Source organism: Felis catus, chromosome C1, assembly GCF_018350175.1.
Source record: "Felis catus isolate Fca126 chromosome C1, F.catus_Fca126_mat1.0, whole genome shotgun sequence".
NCBI lineage: Eukaryota > Metazoa > Chordata > Mammalia > Carnivora > Felidae > Felis > Felis catus.
This window is the reverse complement of record NC_058375.1, coordinates 75,931,453-75,948,158: the sequence shown is the minus strand read 5'-3', so window position 1 is coordinate 75,948,158 and position 16,706 is coordinate 75,931,453. Positions and strand designations below refer to the sequence as shown.

At 43.7% G+C, this 16,706-nt stretch overlaps 1 long non-coding RNA gene across 1 annotated transcript in view; it reads right to left on the bottom strand.

The window, feature by feature from the left end:
- LOC102901954 overlaps positions 1-16,706 on the bottom strand; it is a 43,346-nt gene that overhangs the window by 9,516 nt on the left and 17,124 nt on the right. The window contains exons 5-7 of the long non-coding RNA XR_006584525.1: positions 15,630-15,765; positions 11,359-11,523; positions 2,704-2,763 (exon numbers count right to left, since the gene is read on the bottom strand). This is a non-coding gene — a long non-coding RNA (uncharacterized LOC102901954). The remainder of the gene's footprint in view (positions 1-2,703; positions 2,764-11,358; positions 11,524-15,629; positions 15,766-16,706) is intronic.

Genomic DNA, 16,706 nt, shown 5'->3' with positions numbered 1-16,706 from the left:
CTGCTCATGCTCTGTCTCTGTCTCTCCCTCAAAAATAAATAAACATTAAAATAAATAAAAGAAAAAAGAATAGTGCATGTAAATGCGTGAACAGCAAAGATGTCCTTCGAGCTGGGTGCAGGTCAGACCTTTGTAACTGCTGCCCCATCCTGCCTCTCCCAACCCAAATGCTTTGACCCCCAAAGCCTCCAAACCTTCTGTCAGGCCAGGTGCAAGAGGTAGAGACTAAAGAGGCCCTAGAGATAAAAGGCTGTCATGAAAGCCCCAATAAGCTTTTCTTCCCCAGGATATGGCATTAGAGAAGCCATCTGAGCTAAAACGATTATCGCTGGGCTGCTGCCAACAGAGAATATTCTATTCCCAGCTTAATAAAAAAAAAAAAAAAAAGAAAAGAAAGAAAGAAAATGTAAGTTGAATCCAAATGAAATATAATTCTATTTCCTTTTTATCCAAGTGATTTCAGTGGACAAAGGATAGGAACTCTGCTGAGAGCAAATTAAATAAGTCCTCTGATGCATCACAGTAGCTTTTAGGGCGGTGAGGCCAGTGGCCTGGAGAGGGAGGTAAAGCCACCTTCCCCCCTCAGAATGAAAAGAGAGGGAGGTAAGGGTGAATTAAACCTCCACGCTACTGATATCTCCTCTCCGCACCAGAGGAGTGTTCATCCTCTGAACAATCGTTGCTGTAAGCAGTAGGGAGTTACAGAGGGTTCTGGAGTAGGGGAGTGGCAAGACAGAGGTAGCATTTAGGAAGCTGAACTTGTCAGAGTCTCATTAAATATTTGTTGAATGAGTGATTCAGATTAAGAACAAGACAGAGATGTGGATTTGGCCATTTCTGTATATGGATTTCAGTAAAGCTCTCTGAAGAAAGGATTAGAAAATGATGTTCAATCAACACCACAAGTATAGCTTTAGGTTATTTATAGTTTTCTATTTGCTTATTCTTAAGTTAATGCAGCAAAAGTGTTGACCAGATTTGACTTACGGAACGTGATAAAACACAGCTTTACTTTTGTTCCTGCTGATCCGATGAAGTTTATTGTCTGTGGTAATCTTTCCCTGCCCTAGATAAATACGATTTACCCAGAGGCAATATACAGTCAGTCCTGTTGCCCTTTTAAGTCACAAACACACTCTAAGGCCCCCATTAGAATACCCAGCCCTGGAAATAATTAAAATGATGAGTTTTATATAATGTCAAACCTCCCTTTGCCAGACCACACCACTAGTAGCTCGTAGCCCACATTTTCCCTTTATTTCTCTTTTCTTGTTCCTCTTCATTCATTGGGCTCACCCCTAGGGCTGGAACAGAGACAAAGGGAAGACAGGAGCAGAAAACGGTCTTGCTTCTGTTGTATCTGCTATCACTTGGCTTTGTGCCGAGTTAGGCTTGTGTTTAAAGCTGATACTCTCTTGTGGCTCCGGGGTGGCTCAGTTGGTTAAGTGACCTGATTCCTGATTTCAGCTCAGGTCATGATCTCATGGTTCTTGAGATCAAGCCTCAAGTCGAGCTGTGTGCTGGGATTTTTTCTCTCCCTCTTTCTCTGTCCCTCCCTCACTCATGCTCTCTCTCTCAAAATAAATGAACTTAAAAAAAAAAAAGCCGATACTCTCTTGAGCACCCTTGTGGGGGTCCTCCTGGAGGTTTCTCTGGAGATGTGTTGATACCCCTTCTTTAGCTGGTTGCTCCCAGCCTTCTCGCAGGACCCACTCCCACACTGTTGGAACCCCACCCCCCTGTAGATGGTCTTCTAGGCAGACCCTAAATCAGCCTCGGGAGGGCAGTCCTTGATCCTGTGCACCGTTGTGTCCTGCTGCAGGGGGGAGATGAGGTCATTTTCCACACGAAGCGGTTACTTGCCCTGACTCCACCCCCCTCAATACCGCTCACCCCCTCCTCTTCTACCCTGCATATTTTCTGGGGCAGCTCGCCATTCCTCTAACTCCAGGCCACACACATCTGACTCTCAAAGTGGCCATGTTGAAGGGCCCCCGAGACTTGAGCGGGGAAGTTCAGACACCCGCCCCCCACCTCTTATTTCCTCATGGGATATAGGACTTGAAGTTCTCAGCACAAATTTCCCCCATCCCATCTTTCCTCTTTCTTCCCACTGTCCAAAAACTTTTTATATTCTTGAGGTACAAAAGAAGTCCCTGGATAAATGTCCTGAATTTTTGAAGCTCAGCCTCAGAATTTTTTTTTTCTTTTTTTCTTTTTAAGATTCCTCTAATGGCACTCTGTCTCAGATATACTTTGGTAAGTGAGAGCTAGACTATGAGTCCCCCTGGAGAAACTGAAGAGAGAGTGTTCTATTTAACATCAGGTTACATTCACTTAACAAATTCTATGTAGGGCATGCTACAAAGTAAGTTCAATTTTTCTCATTTAATTTTCTTGTCCTTTCAAAGCTTGAAGTTAAAAGAACTTCCAAAGTACCCGCACTGGTAAATAACATTTGCAGTCTTTACTAATCGCAGCAGTCGCTCTGGGTTGTATACATTTCACAGTTCAAGAAGACACTCTTTAAGGACATAAATGCAAAATTAGGAATACAGAATTGGTATAAAAACACATATTTACTTAGAATGAGAAAAAAATTATAGCAAATCACAAATTTTGAAATGCTGGCTATACTGCAAACATCAAAAACCCAGCAAGATTATATAATGCGTTAGTGAATGAATGGTCTTAAATACATACCTCAGGAAGTTCTTTTGAATTTTGATATGGTCAGCAATTCTGGATGAATATAAAAGGTATCTGAAAATAAAACATACAGAGGAGTAATTAAATTGCATTAAAAAACCCCTACATTGCATTAAGCTACTTGATCATGTAATCACATAATTCTTAACACTATACGTTGCTTTGTTTATAAATAGGTACAGTGATTTCATTCTTTTGTTGTGCTCCATTGATGGGTAATTTTTCATCCCATTTTGTTTAAAACTGCTGTCCTCTTCAGGATGTGATCCAATATATTGGATTAAAACAAAAATTTTTTTTTAACATTTATTCATTTTTGAGAGACAGAGTGTGAGTGGGGGAGGGGCAGAGACACTGGCAGACAGAATCTGAGGCAGGCTCCAGGCTCTGAGTTGTCAGCACAGAGCTGGACACAGGGCTTGAACTCACAGACTGAGAGATCATGACCTGAGCCAAAGTCAGATGCTTAACCGACTGAGCCACCCAGGCACCCCCAATATATTAGATTTTTTAAATACGTGACTAAACAAACATAGTCACCATAGAACTGATGTTGCTTTGTGCCCTACAAGCGCAGGAATGCCGATAAGTTCTATTTTGTGTGAGTTACATAAAAGAATACTGTGGGTTTATAACTGCATACAGTGCTTATTGAGTATACTCCAGGCAGGACAGAACTTTTGTTTTGAACGGGCATGTGTGAGAATCAAATCCTCTGCCTATAATTTTGCATATTTGAAGACTGGCAGAATTTTTCACAGACTAGCTTCTTGCTTCATTATTTTGGAAACTTGTTTCTTCTTCACTATCCACATACTTTCGATGCCCAGTGCAATAGGTCATGTTCATATTGCAATATGACCCCTGGCATTGCTGAAGTGGGTGGTGGGAAGAATGCCAGAAGCCATTCCTGCACCAGAATAGCTAGCAATAACTTAACTAGATGTGAAAGTAAACCACATAAACCTAACCTTCTTAACCTAAACTCCACGAATCTTCAACTCAACTTCCCCTTAGCTGAACCCCTAACACCCCATGGTCTCTCTAACACCAGCCTACAGAAGGGCAAGTGTAACAGAGGGTGGGTTGGAGAGGAAAGGGACAGAGGTCCTGATTGTGGCCAATATACTTCTAAGTTTTACAAAAACATATTACCATGTCAACACATTGCATAGGTCCCAAACAGGGCCTTGAAAGAGGTGTGGGCTCATGAGGGCCCTGGGATGTCATTAACTTACCTGCCCTGCTAAGCGCGAACGAGTCCTGTTTGGACACACTACCTATTCACAAGACATTTCCATTTACAGTGTTGGTGCACTGGGGCGCATGTGGGCAAATGCAGGTTAGTATGTGCTACCACCAGCATTTGGCAGTTGGCTACCCTCCAACAAATTCAGCAACTGAATAGAGTTTTCCTGTGTTTTAAGTTTCATTCCTTAGCCTCAAGGCATAAGGAAACTCACTGACCTCATTAGTATGTTCACATGCAATTGAAAGGTGTTTGCCTTAGAAAGTAGAGGCAGTTTAGTAAATTGGCATGGAGGAGACTCGTGCAAGGACAAGAAAGGGGTGGGTTGTGCTCAGACTTTGGGCAAATTAAAGAGAGCACGATAAGATGTCCGAATTATCAGTTTAAGGATTTTCTTTGTCACACGTGTAGTCTAGAAGGGGGTCGTCACAGGAATGTTTCCAGCGGGAAGTAATAGAATACTCAACTAACAATGGCTTAAGTAACAGGGCTTAAATAATAAAGATAATTACTTCTTAGAACAAAAGCTTTGAAGGTAGGTGAATTGCTGATTCTGATATGTTGGGGCTATTTGTCCTTTTCTCTATGATTTTCTTGATCAAAAGGTGGTTGCTTCAGCTCCATATATCATTGATCCAACAGCAGAAAACGGGAGGGGGGGAGGCAGTGAGAGAGTGTGTGCCTTTCTCCTTTTAGAGAGGAAAACAACCCTTTTCTAGCCAGTTTCCTATCAGAATTCCTCTTTAGGTCTCATTGGCCCAAACTGGGTACATGGGTGCCCCTCAGTGTAAGGGGAAATTGGGAAAGTGGGTCTGGCAAAGGGACATGGGAGTTCTATGGCTTAGTCATGCTTCATCACTCTGGGCTGGGCGTATGGCTTCTCTGAACAAAATATGGACTCTATTATTAAGAAGAAAACGGGATGGGAGCCTGGGTGGCTCAGTCGGTTGAGCGTCCGACTCTTGATTTCGACTCGGGTCATGATCTCACAGTTCATGGGATCAAGCCCCAAGCTGGGCTCCATGCTGACAGCACGGAGCCTGCTTGGGATTCTCTCTCTCTCTCTCTCTCTCTCTCCCTCTCTCTGCTCCTCCCCCTACTTGCTCACTGTCTTTCTCTCTCAAAATAAACAAACTTTCAAAAAAAAAAAAAAAAAAGAAGGAAAATGGAATGGCTATTGGGAGGCAACTAATGGCATATATAACGGAAACTTTTGTGTTGAGTATCATAAAACTATCTTTAATTGACAATTACTAAGCTAATGTAAATCAAGGACACACATGAAGACAAACTATCGTTTAGTTAGCCAATATTCTGTGCCAGGATCTGGTGCTAGATGTTAAACATAAGTTTCCTGTAGTTAGCCTTGCCCTGCAAGATGGATATTATTATCATTATTTTCAGAGAGATTAGATTACCTCCCCATTAGGGAAATAAGTAGCTTCATTTTGATTTTATCATGAAAGCCATTGCCTTTCTTGAACGTCAAATAAATCATATGCAATATTCTCTTTTGTTTCAGACTTATCTTGCTCAATATTAGGTCTGTGATTCATTCATGTTGTTAAGGGTACTAATCATGTGCCTCTTATTGCTGTGTATTATTCCATGGCTTGAAAATATCACAATTTAGGGGCGCCTGGGTGGCTCAGTCGGTTAAGCGTCCGACTTCGGCTCAGGTCATGATCTCACGGTCTGTGAGTTCGAGCCCCGCGTCGGGCTCTGTGCTGACAGCTCAGAGCCTGGAGCCCATTTCAGATTCTGTGTCTCCCTCTCTCTGCCCCTCCCCTGTTCATGCTCTGTCTCTCTCTGTCTCAAAAATAAAATAAACATTAAAAAAAAAAAAAGAAAAGAAAATATCACAATTTATTTATCTACTGCGCTATAGGTTGATATTTCAGTTGTTTGCCGTTCAGAGATATTATGAATAAAATTGCTTTTAACATTCTTAATATGAGTCTTTTGGCATTCCTTTCTGTTGGGTTTACACACAGGAGCAGCATAGGGTATTTTTAGCTTTGGTAGATACTCTTCAAAGATTTAAAGATTTTTAAATCTTTAATTAAATCTGGAAGACTTAAATATTTTGAAGTCTTTAAAAGATTTCCAAAGTGGTTGTACCAAGTTACACTCCCACCAGCAATTTGTGAGAGAGCCATCTGCCAATGTTTGGTGTTGTTACATAGAAGGTGGTAAGACATATGGAAAAAGAAAAACTGGGCAAGACGAGGGGGATTGTTGGGGCTGGGAGAAAGTGGAGCAGGTTGAAATTTTAAATACAGTGGTTGAGGGGTGGGTACCTGGGTGGCTCAATCAGTTAAGCATCTGACTCTTGATTTCGACTCGGGTCACGATCTCACAGTTCATGGGTTGAGCCCTACATCGGGTTCCACGTGGACAGTGCAGAGCCTGCTTGGGATTCTCTCTCTCTCTCCGTTTTTCTCTGCCCCTCCCCATTCATGCTCTCTCTCTCTCAAAAATAAATAAATAAACTTAAAAAAATAAATACAGTGGTTAACATAGGTTTTTTTTTTTTTTTCTTTTTGAGAAGGTGACATTCCAGCAAAGTCACGAGGAAGGTAAGGGCATGAGCAATGCAGGCATGTGGAAAATGTTGGAGGCAGAGGCCAGGGCCAGTACAAAGGCTGTAAATCGAGGCCCTGTGTGCTGGAGTCAGGGTAACAGGTCAGTGTGGAAGAAGAGCGAGTGAGGGGGAAAGCAACAGAAGATATTATAAGAGGCAAATGGCACCAGATCACGCAGGATCTTTGAGGACACAGGGAGGACTTGGCCTTTCACCCCGAATGCCAGGGGGAGTCACAACGGTGTTTTGAGCAGATGAGTGACATAATCTGACTTCCATTTTAGAGAGATCATTCTGGTGTCTGGGTTGAGGACAGGTTGTAGGGTGGGAGCAGGGAGAGCAGTTAGTAAGCTACTGCAGGAGGTGACGGTGGCTTTTGGGCCAGGGCGGTGGCAGTGAACATGCTGAGACTGATTAGATGCTGGGTGTATTTTGGAGGTAGAGCAATCATTTTTATTGGCATCACTAGCTTTAATATTAGCAATGCTATGGTAATAATAATAGTTATCATTTTCAATCTCTTACTATGTCCGTACTGTATATTATTCTCGTAAACTGAAGCTCAAAGATGTTAGGCAACCTCCCTAAAAACACAGGTTTCATAAGAGACAGACCAGGCATTCTATCTTAGCTCTAGCAGATTTCAAACTTAATGCTCCTAAAACTGCCTCATCACTAGGTTCTGGTTTCCGTTTTGCCTCTACTCCAGGCAGCGGCTTATACATAATAGGTGATCGATATATTTACATTGAATTCATTGACACCATTCACTTTTCCCTGAACTTTGTTTCTGGATTTTCTTAAAAAATAGGCTTTTACTGTTATATTTACATACTGTAAACTTTACTTTTTGGGTATATAGTTCCATGACTTTTAACATGCATAGATTTACATGAGCACTACCACAATCAGGATATAGACTATTTCCATTGCTTCTGCCTGCCCCAAATTCTCTCATGCTGCACCTGTGCAGCCAAACCCTCCCCCACCCAATAATTCCTGGAAACCCCTAATCTGTTCTTCATCTTTACTGATTATAAACATGAGTGTACAGGTTTTTGTGGGAGCGTAAGTGTGCAGTTTTCTGGGATAAAAGCCTAGGCATGTATTTGCCAGTCCATGTGGTTAATATTTGTTTAACTCTGTAAGAAACTACCAAATTGTTTTCTAAAGTGATTACACCATTGTGCAAGTCAACCAGCACCATATGAAAGTAACAATTGCTCTGTGTCTTTGTCAATGCTTTTTGAAATTTACAGTGAAAGTATTTTGGACTCCAGAATATATTTATAGGCTAAATTCCATATTCCATATTTTTTTAATGTGTCACATAAATTTAGTCTGTGACATTTTCCTCATTGAAGATATTTTACAATACATTAAAATACATCAATATTTCATGAAAAAACCTAGTAGAAGAATTTAGATAATACCTATGATATACGAAATTTCACCCTGGCTATACATTTTTTTAATTTTAAGCATCAGTTTTTAAATTTTTTTTTCAACATTTTATTTATTTTTGGGACAGAGAGAGACAGAGCATGAATGGGGGAGGGGCAGAGAGAGAGGGAGACACAAAATCGGAAACAGGCTCCAGGCTCTGAGCCATCAGCCCAGAGCCTGACGCGGGGCTTGAACTCATGGACCGCGAGATCGTGACCTGGCTGAAGTTGGACGCTTAACTGACTGTGCCACCCAGGCGCCCCAGCATCAGTTTTTAAAAAGTAACATCAAAATGATAAGGATTGCTGTATTCTTCATATATCCCATGTCTCATAAATTTGAATTCATCTTTTCCCAACCATATATGTTAAGGGTATTTGCTTCTGTTTTTGAATGGTAACAGTACCCATTTTCTGTTCCTTAGGAGTGATACTTAGGTCTTATTTTTCTGATTCTTCCAGAAAATGCTGCATGTTGCATTTGAATAGGAATTGAGGGTTCAGAAAGGGGTGGGCAATTACAGATCTAATTTTAAAAACCTGAGGTATGGGTCCAGCCAAGTGCTCAGCTTGATTTCCATGATTTCTAAATAAACATGATATTGGCATACTTTACAAAATTTACCACCTGCCCTTTTTGATCCAGATACCTTTCCATTTGGAGACTGTTATTGTGATGTAATTAACACATATAAATAACACAATGTGCTTGCACGACTTCCAATAAAGAAGTCCCTATGAAACAGGCCTAAGCTTTTCTTTTCTTTCAGGGATGTTGTAGAAGTTAGATCAAAGGTCATAAGGTAGTGAATGAAAATTTGCTTTAAGGGACAAAAACATGTTACTATTATTATAAAAGATAAGTCACTTCTTAATTAAATGAGTACTAAGTACCTCATATAGTGAAAGTATCATGTAAGATATGTTCATGGAGAATATAAGTATAAAACAGAGCTCTTACCCTCATGTATTTATAATCTAGTTGGCAGAGAAGTAAATGTTTAAAAAAATTTAGGGGCGCCTGGGTGGCTCAGTCGGTTGAGCGTCCGACTTCAGCTCAGGTCATGGTCTCACAGCTTGTGAGTTCAAGCCCCGCATCAGGCTCTGTGTCGACAGCTCGGAGCCTGGAGCCTGCTTTGGATTCTGTGCCTCTCTCTCTCTCTGCCCCAACCCACTCACATTGTCTCTGTCTCTCTCTCTCTCAAAAATAAATAAATAAATAAATAAACATTAAAACAAAATTAAAAAAAAATTTAAGTATTCCAGTAACACATGAATACACGTTACAAGGCTTTATGTATGTGTGATTGCACAAACAGTAAAATATCCCACACATTGGTCTATTATATACATATATAAGTTTAAATGGTGCACTCTCACAAAGTATTGGTTTCGTCTCACAGCAGATAATGTGTGAAGTCATAAGCCCACTATTCTTATCTCAGTTCTCTGAGCAGGTGAAGAAATTTGAGCTGGGTTCAGCAGAACATTAGAGAGGAGGGAGAGGCCATTCCAAGCAAATAAAGTGTCAAGAGCCAAAGTGCAGAGATGGAAAGTGCAAGCATGTGCCTGACCTGTGAGCAAACCGGTTGGCTTAACAGAGGAGTAATGATAACAGCAGTCATTAATTGAGCACTGAGTGTGGCAAGCACTGGGCTAAGACTGATACACGGGCTACCTCACTAAATCTCAACAACAAATAAACTGAGGATTCGGAATCTTCCATACAGGTACACAGCTAATAAGTTGTAGACCTGGGGTTCCAACCCAGACGGTCTGATTCTAGTCCTTAACGTCAACGTTATACTGTAACACTAAGGCTAGAAAGGCAATTTGAGGACACATTGTAGGGAGCTGAGATGTTTGAACTTTAGCCCAGACGACTAGGGGTTCTCCATCTTTTCCCCAGCCCTCTACATTTAACCGATAGGATATCTTGAGGAACATCCCCTTGATAAATTCGTTCAACATGAGCGTGGGCTGGGGAAGAGCATCAACATCTCCAGCCTGTGTGTGGAAATGCTGCTCATTCTGTCCTGAGAGTGAGATGCTTCTCAAGGAAGGGTGTCTCCCTTTTGAGGGTCACCACTATAGATGATGGGGGAAGCCTGGAAGTCTTAAAAAGAGAACGTAGAAGAACCAACGAGTGTCAATGAATTTGGCAGCAAGGTCCAAAATGGACTGGACACAGGTCCAGGCAATGGACCACTGCAGCCCAACTATGCAGATAAGGGAGAGCTAAGGTGGGACAATGGGGATGGCTGTTGGGAAGGGAATATTGATAGGACCTGGTGACTAGAAGGATCTAGGGGCAGTGGAGTGGAGGAGTTAGTCAATAAAGATTGTATAACTGTGGTTTCTTTCCTGTGCCTTCAAGAAGAGCAGACTGGTCCCTACAGCATCCTTGAGCCCTCAAAGTCTATTGTCATATCGGCCATGGCCACTAGAGGGCTGCCCCATCTCGTCTGGAGCCCAGACTGATTCCTACGCAGGGAAGACAGTGGGACTGTTTAAAATCCAAGTCCTGCTGGTCCCTGGAACTTCATGAGAGCCTGGGTTTACAACGGTTGGTTTTCATTGAGACAGAAGGTTGGAAGGTCTCCCACGCACTGACGATGGCTGGAAGTGGCCTAAGAGGTGGTGATAAGTTACGGAGTGCTGGTGTGGGTGCCCAGGCCGCCAGGGGAACAGGAGGGCAGGAGGAGGAAATCTCAGGTTTGAAGATATCCTGGTCGCGGAAGACAGAGAACTTGCACGGTTGAACCGCAGCTGGAGCGGATGTGTGTGCCCATGTGCGTGAGTGTGGGGATGCATATGGGCGGTACCTGTGCACGGGTGAGTGTACGTGTGGATGCATATACGTGCATGCGTGAGAGTGTGGATGGGTGAGTATGCGTGCGCACGTGTGCGGGTGTATACGTGTATGTGTAAACGTGTGCATGCCTGGGAGAGCGTGGCACATGTGGGCAGGCTTCCAAGTGTCTGTGTGTGTCTGCTCCGCAGGGGGGAATGTTCATGTTTGTTGCTTGGCTGCAACCCAAAAGACAAACAATGAGGTGAATGGAAATGAACTGGAGTCTCTGCTTCAGCAGTGATTAGCTCCCATCAATTCTGACCAAGCAGAGATACAACAGGCACCAAGGAGCAAACACTGGGAAACTCAGAGACCTGGGTTGTGCAGGGGTCTGCAAAGCCACTCGGCAGCGTCCTTGGACAGCAAAGGTCGCCTCTGGAGCCTGGAGCGGGAGACGGGTCATTCCTGCCCTCAGACACAGATCTGTGTGCTATTCCATCCTGGCCAGTGGCTCTTCGGTCTGGCCTTGGTCTTACTAAACATCACTTTACTTTCTGATGGGTGGACAGCTACCTACCTCACCTAACCCCTGGCAGTTTTCTCGTTCTCTTTGTCAGGCTGGCCTCCGTCTCTTCCCAGAGATGAGGTGAGAGCCCTCTTTCCAGCTGCTCAGAGGAGCCCGGCTTCGTGCTGTGTTCGCACTTAGTCATGTTGCCTTGTCCTCAGGCTCCCCTCCTGCCACCTGTCAGGGGTTGGAAGCAGAATGGTGAAGGCAGAAACACAGACTGTCTGGTGGGTTGGTGAGAAGGAGTTGTTCCTTATCTCTAGACCTCTGCACATATTTATGTGTGAGCGAGTGGGAAAGGTGGTGGTAGGGAGGGCATTAGAGGACCCTGGGGCAGGCCTTCAGCTCTCAGAGCTGGGGTCCCTGGCTGTGGGTTCCCCGAGGCCCAGAGACACTGGTTTAGCTGGGGACATGAGTGTCCACCAACCTGCTAAAGTGCATGCCCTGTCCTCACAGAACAGGGTCTTTCCTGGGCTCTCACAATCCCTCATGAGCACGTCTCAGAGGGCGCCAGGCCCCTCAAGCAGCATGGCTATGAGAATTTAAAAAAAGCTCTGCATACACAGCAGGTTCTCCTTATGCTTGTATACTTGGGTGTGTGGGGAGGGTACTTCATCATCATTCACATCCTAATAAATCTAGAGTAGTTACTTCGTAGAAATTACTCATTGGGCGCCTGGGGGGCTCCATTGGTTAAGTGTCTGACTTCGGCTCAGGTTGTGAACTCAATGGTTCGCAGGTTCCAGCCCCGCAATGGGCTCTGTGCTGACAGCTCGGAGCCTGGAGCCTGCTTCAGATTCTGTGTCTCCCTCTCTGCCTCTCTCCTGCTCACATTCTGTCTCTCTCTCTTTCTCTCTCAAAAATAAATAAACATTAAAAAAGAAATTGTTCATGACACTTCCAGTTTGTTTTTAGTCTTTAAATAGTTCCTGTTCTCATTTGCCCCCTCAGGGCACAAGTGGCCCAGTCCTGATTTTTTTTTTTAATGCCGTTCCTGTTTTATAGTTCACTAGATTGAATAGCTGTGGGAGTTCTCAAGCTTTAATATTAAAAAAAAAAAATCTCCTGAGGAGCTTGTGTTATTTAAAAAAAAAAAGTAATAAATTCTAGGGGCATTTGGGTGGCTCAGTTGGTTAAGTGACCAACTCTTGGTTTTGGCTCAGGTCACGATTTCAGTTTTGTAAGTTCAAGTCCCACATCAGGCTTCATGCTGGCAGCGCGAGCCTGCTTGGGATTTTCTTTCTCCTCTCTCTCTCTACCCCTGCCCACACTCATGCTGTCTCTGTCCCTTTCAAAATAAATAAATAAACTTAAAAAAAAAAAAAAAAGTAAATTCTACCCCCAAAGTGGGGCTTCAACTCACAACCCTGAGCATTGAGATCAAGAGTAGCATGCTCTACCGACTGAACTAGCCAGACATCCTGAGTAGCTTCGTTTAAAGGCAGATTTCTCAGGCCCCGTTTAAATCTATGGAATCAGAATTTCTGGAATGAGACACAGGAATTTGCATTTTACCAATCCCTCCCCCACACCCAAGATCCTGAGTTAGGTGATCCACAGAACACATGCTGTGAACCATGGTGTGGAAGGATGCTTGGATCCATTTTTTTTTTAATGTTTAGTTTCCAGAGTTCTTTATACATTCTAGACACAAGGCCCTTGTTGGTTGTGTGATTTGTAAATCTTTCCTCCTAGACTGTAATTTGTTTTTTCATCCTTTTACAGGGTCTTTCACAGAGGAAAAGTATTAAATTTTGATAAGGTCCAATTTGATGAGGTCAACTCTGCTGAGCCCTAGGTCCCAAAGATACCTTCCTGTGTTCTTTTCTAGAAGTTTTGTAGTCTTATGTTTAGATGTAAGTCCATGATCCATTATGAGTTAATTTTTTTTTTAATGTTTATTTATTTTTGACAGAGAGAGACAGACACGAGCAGGGGAAGAGTTGACAAAGAGAGGGACACAGCATCCAAAGCAGGCTCCAGGCTCCAAGCTGTCAGCACAGAGTCTGATGTGGGGCTCTAACTCACAAACCGTGAGACCATGACCTGAGCCAAAGTCGGACACGTAACTGACTGAGCCACCCAGGTGCCCTGTGAGTTAGTTTTTATATTAGGTGTGAGGTTTATGTCCAATTTTTCCAGCACTACTTATTGAAAAGGCTGTTTCTCCTCCATTGGATTGCTTTCATTTCTTTATCAGAATTAGTCAGGGACATATTTGTGTGGCTCTAGATCTGGGTTCTTTATTCTGTTCCACTGATCCATGTGCCTATTCCCTCCACCAGCACCATGCTGTCTTGATACCGGAGTTATGCATTAGGCCTTAATGTTGAGAAGGGTGGTTTCTCTCACTTCATTCTTGTTTTTCAACATTGTTTTGGCTATTCTTTTTTTTAAGCTTATTTAATTTATTTTGATAGAGAGAGAGAGCATGTGTGTGAGCGGGGAAGAGGGGGAGAGAGAGAGAGAGAGAGAGAGAGAGAATCCCAAGCAGACGCCATGTTTTCAGCACAGAGTCTGATGGGGGGCTCGATCCCACGAACTGTGAGATCATGAACTGACCTGATATCAAGAGTTGGATGCTTAACCGACTGAACCACCCAGGTATCCCTGTTTTGGCTATTCTGGGGCCTTTTCCTTTCCAAATAAATTTTGGAATAAGCTTGTCAAGGCCTACAAATTAACTTGCTCAGATTTTGATGGGAATTACATTAATACTGATCAGTTTTAGAAAAGGACTGTATTTTTTTTTTCTTGCACCAGAATTTTGGGAGAGCAGGGTTTAACCAAAGCAGTTCTGAAGTCTTACCTTGTTAAATGTTTCTTGCATGGGATATACTTTTACTTCCATCCACTACAATCTCTTATCTGGCTGCAGAGAAGAAACCATGTGGAAAAACTGGGCAGCTACAGTTGGTGCAAGGTTCACCAATAAGCTTTGTTCCAACCTAGAATCCTAGAAATTAAGCATACTCAGTGCTCTAAATTGTCTCCTTAAGGGCACATTGTAGCTTCTTGGGATTCATCTGCTGTCTTTAGGAAAACGGAATAGAGATATCTTAAGAGAAGTAGGTTATGGGACGCCTGGGTGGCTCGGTTGGTTAAGCTTCCAACTCTTGATTTCTGCTCAGGTCATGATCTCGTGGTTCATGGGATTGAGCCCTGAGTTGGGTTCCACACTAACAGCATGGAGCCTGCTTGGGCTTCTCTCTCCCTCTCTCTGCCCCTCCCCACCTACTCTCTCTCAAAATAAATAAGTAAACTTCCAAGAAAGAGAGAGAAGTAGGTTGTACTTCTTGAGTCTGTGAGGTCCAAATGTTTACTTCATTCACTTGATCCTCACCTCTGCTTTGCCAGAGAAGGAAGATTGAATGGACTTGAGGGGTTACTGGGAACACCCATCTCACCAGCACCACCAAGCACTGTTCCAAGGGTGCGAGAAGATGTGGTGACTCAAAAAGAGGATGGTTTTGTGGAAGGTCTTTAAACTTAACCTCACACTCTGCAGTGCCTGCTCGTGCACTCTTCCCATTTCTTATCCTCCTGGGAAGCAGCTGTCAACATGCGATCCTAATGTTCTCGCACCCCTTTCCTCACATCGCTCTTCCCACCCCCCCCCACGCCCCCAGTCACACCCTTCAGCTCTCCAATCGGTTATTTGTAGCCAGTGACTCAGATGTTTGGCACGTTAACGTTCATCTCAGTCAACACCAGACGAAGTGAACCCAGTTTCATTTCTTTCCTCATCTAAAAGTTGGCCCCAGACTAGTTCACAGAATCTCTGCAGTTTTCCTTGGCTGGTGTAAGCTATGTGTGTCCCTTTAGTGATCTGATTGATACTGGCCTTTGTGGTGGATGTCACATCCAGAGAGCTGTAAGGTCACACTTGATAAAAGGGACTACTTACCTGGAATTTACCCTCAGAACACCATAATCTTGACAATGACAGTTTTGTGCACCTCCAGTGCTTTGAGGGGTTCTTATAATTCTGAGTTGTACGGAGGCAATCAAAAGATTTCTTGAGAATGACTAACTCCCCATGTGGAATGAGAACTGTACGCAGTTAAACAGTTAATTGTACCAATAGCATCTAAATGTGGTATCCACACAATAAGCTTCAAGAAGCATCCAGTGTGTCATAACCTAAAATGCCCCTATCTTAGAGAATTAGCAATACCCTTAGTTGGATCTGGCTAGAGAAATGACTTTACTGAAGCCTTAAAACTTCTTTGCCAAGTTCTCCCCCCGCCCCCAGTTTTCTTTATTCTTTATGCCTTACCTACCCTCTTATGTCTTCTGCCATGTTACATTGGGATGGTTCCTTCTACATGCAAATGGCAACTGATGCGGTCATTGGGTTCCATGTCCCTCAGCAGTTCCCTCCAGGAACTATGTGAGAGCATACCCAGGGCCTGAGGGCTGGAACACAAAGAAAATGAGGGTGGAGTGTTGCTGAACTAACCCAAGAGCTATATATTCTTTCTGTATTTTTTCCTCGGTCAATGAGAGCACACAGCTGTCTTGCTTAGGGATTACAGAAGCTTGTAAGGCTGGGCTCAGGGCTATGGAAACAGTAATACCCATGGGACTAAGGCATCCATTGTCTGTTCTTTGCTAAACTCACTTCATCACCAATACAAACATTACGGTCATCCTCCTTTCGCCCCATCGCTTCTGCCGATCACCCCCCGATCACCTCCTCCTAGGCTGGCCAGACGCTTCTGCCGTTTGCCGGAGGAAGAGGGGATATTTTTTGGTATGCACAGGAGAGCCCTGGTTTCCTAGTTACACTATTCTGTCCTTCCTTGTCCCAAGCTCCTTCTACTAACTGCAGAGAGCTCTCAGTTCACAGGGGCTGCTGCTTTCAGTGCTTGCTCCCTGAAGGAGCATGCCTAGCTGCTGTTTGGGGGATGGTATCCTCCACTGACATCTGCATGGACTCTGTCTTTGTAGGCTGCAGGGATGTGAGGGATGAGGTTTTTAGAAGAGTGGCTTTTCTGATAGGAAGGGAGAAGCATCCAGACTGCATCTAACCTAAATCAGGTTTTCCTCTCTGAACAGAAGTCATTGATGCTTCCCGTGTTGCAGTAACAACAACAACGACCCGTCCTAGCTGCTGCTGGGTATGGGTTTGAGTGTTGAATCCCTTTGGGCTCATTAGGGATGTGGGGCTGGGAGAGTGCAGTGGGAGGTGGGGGGGCCACCCTTTCACGCTGGCTCCATCTACAGAACGCTTCCCGAAGATCCCTTCCTGCTTCTATAATCTTGGCAGAACAAAGCGGCCACTATTCCTCTTTGCCGAGCCCTGTCTGTGCTCAACACCTCCGGTGCCCTCTCTAATTTCCCTCTTCCTCACGCAA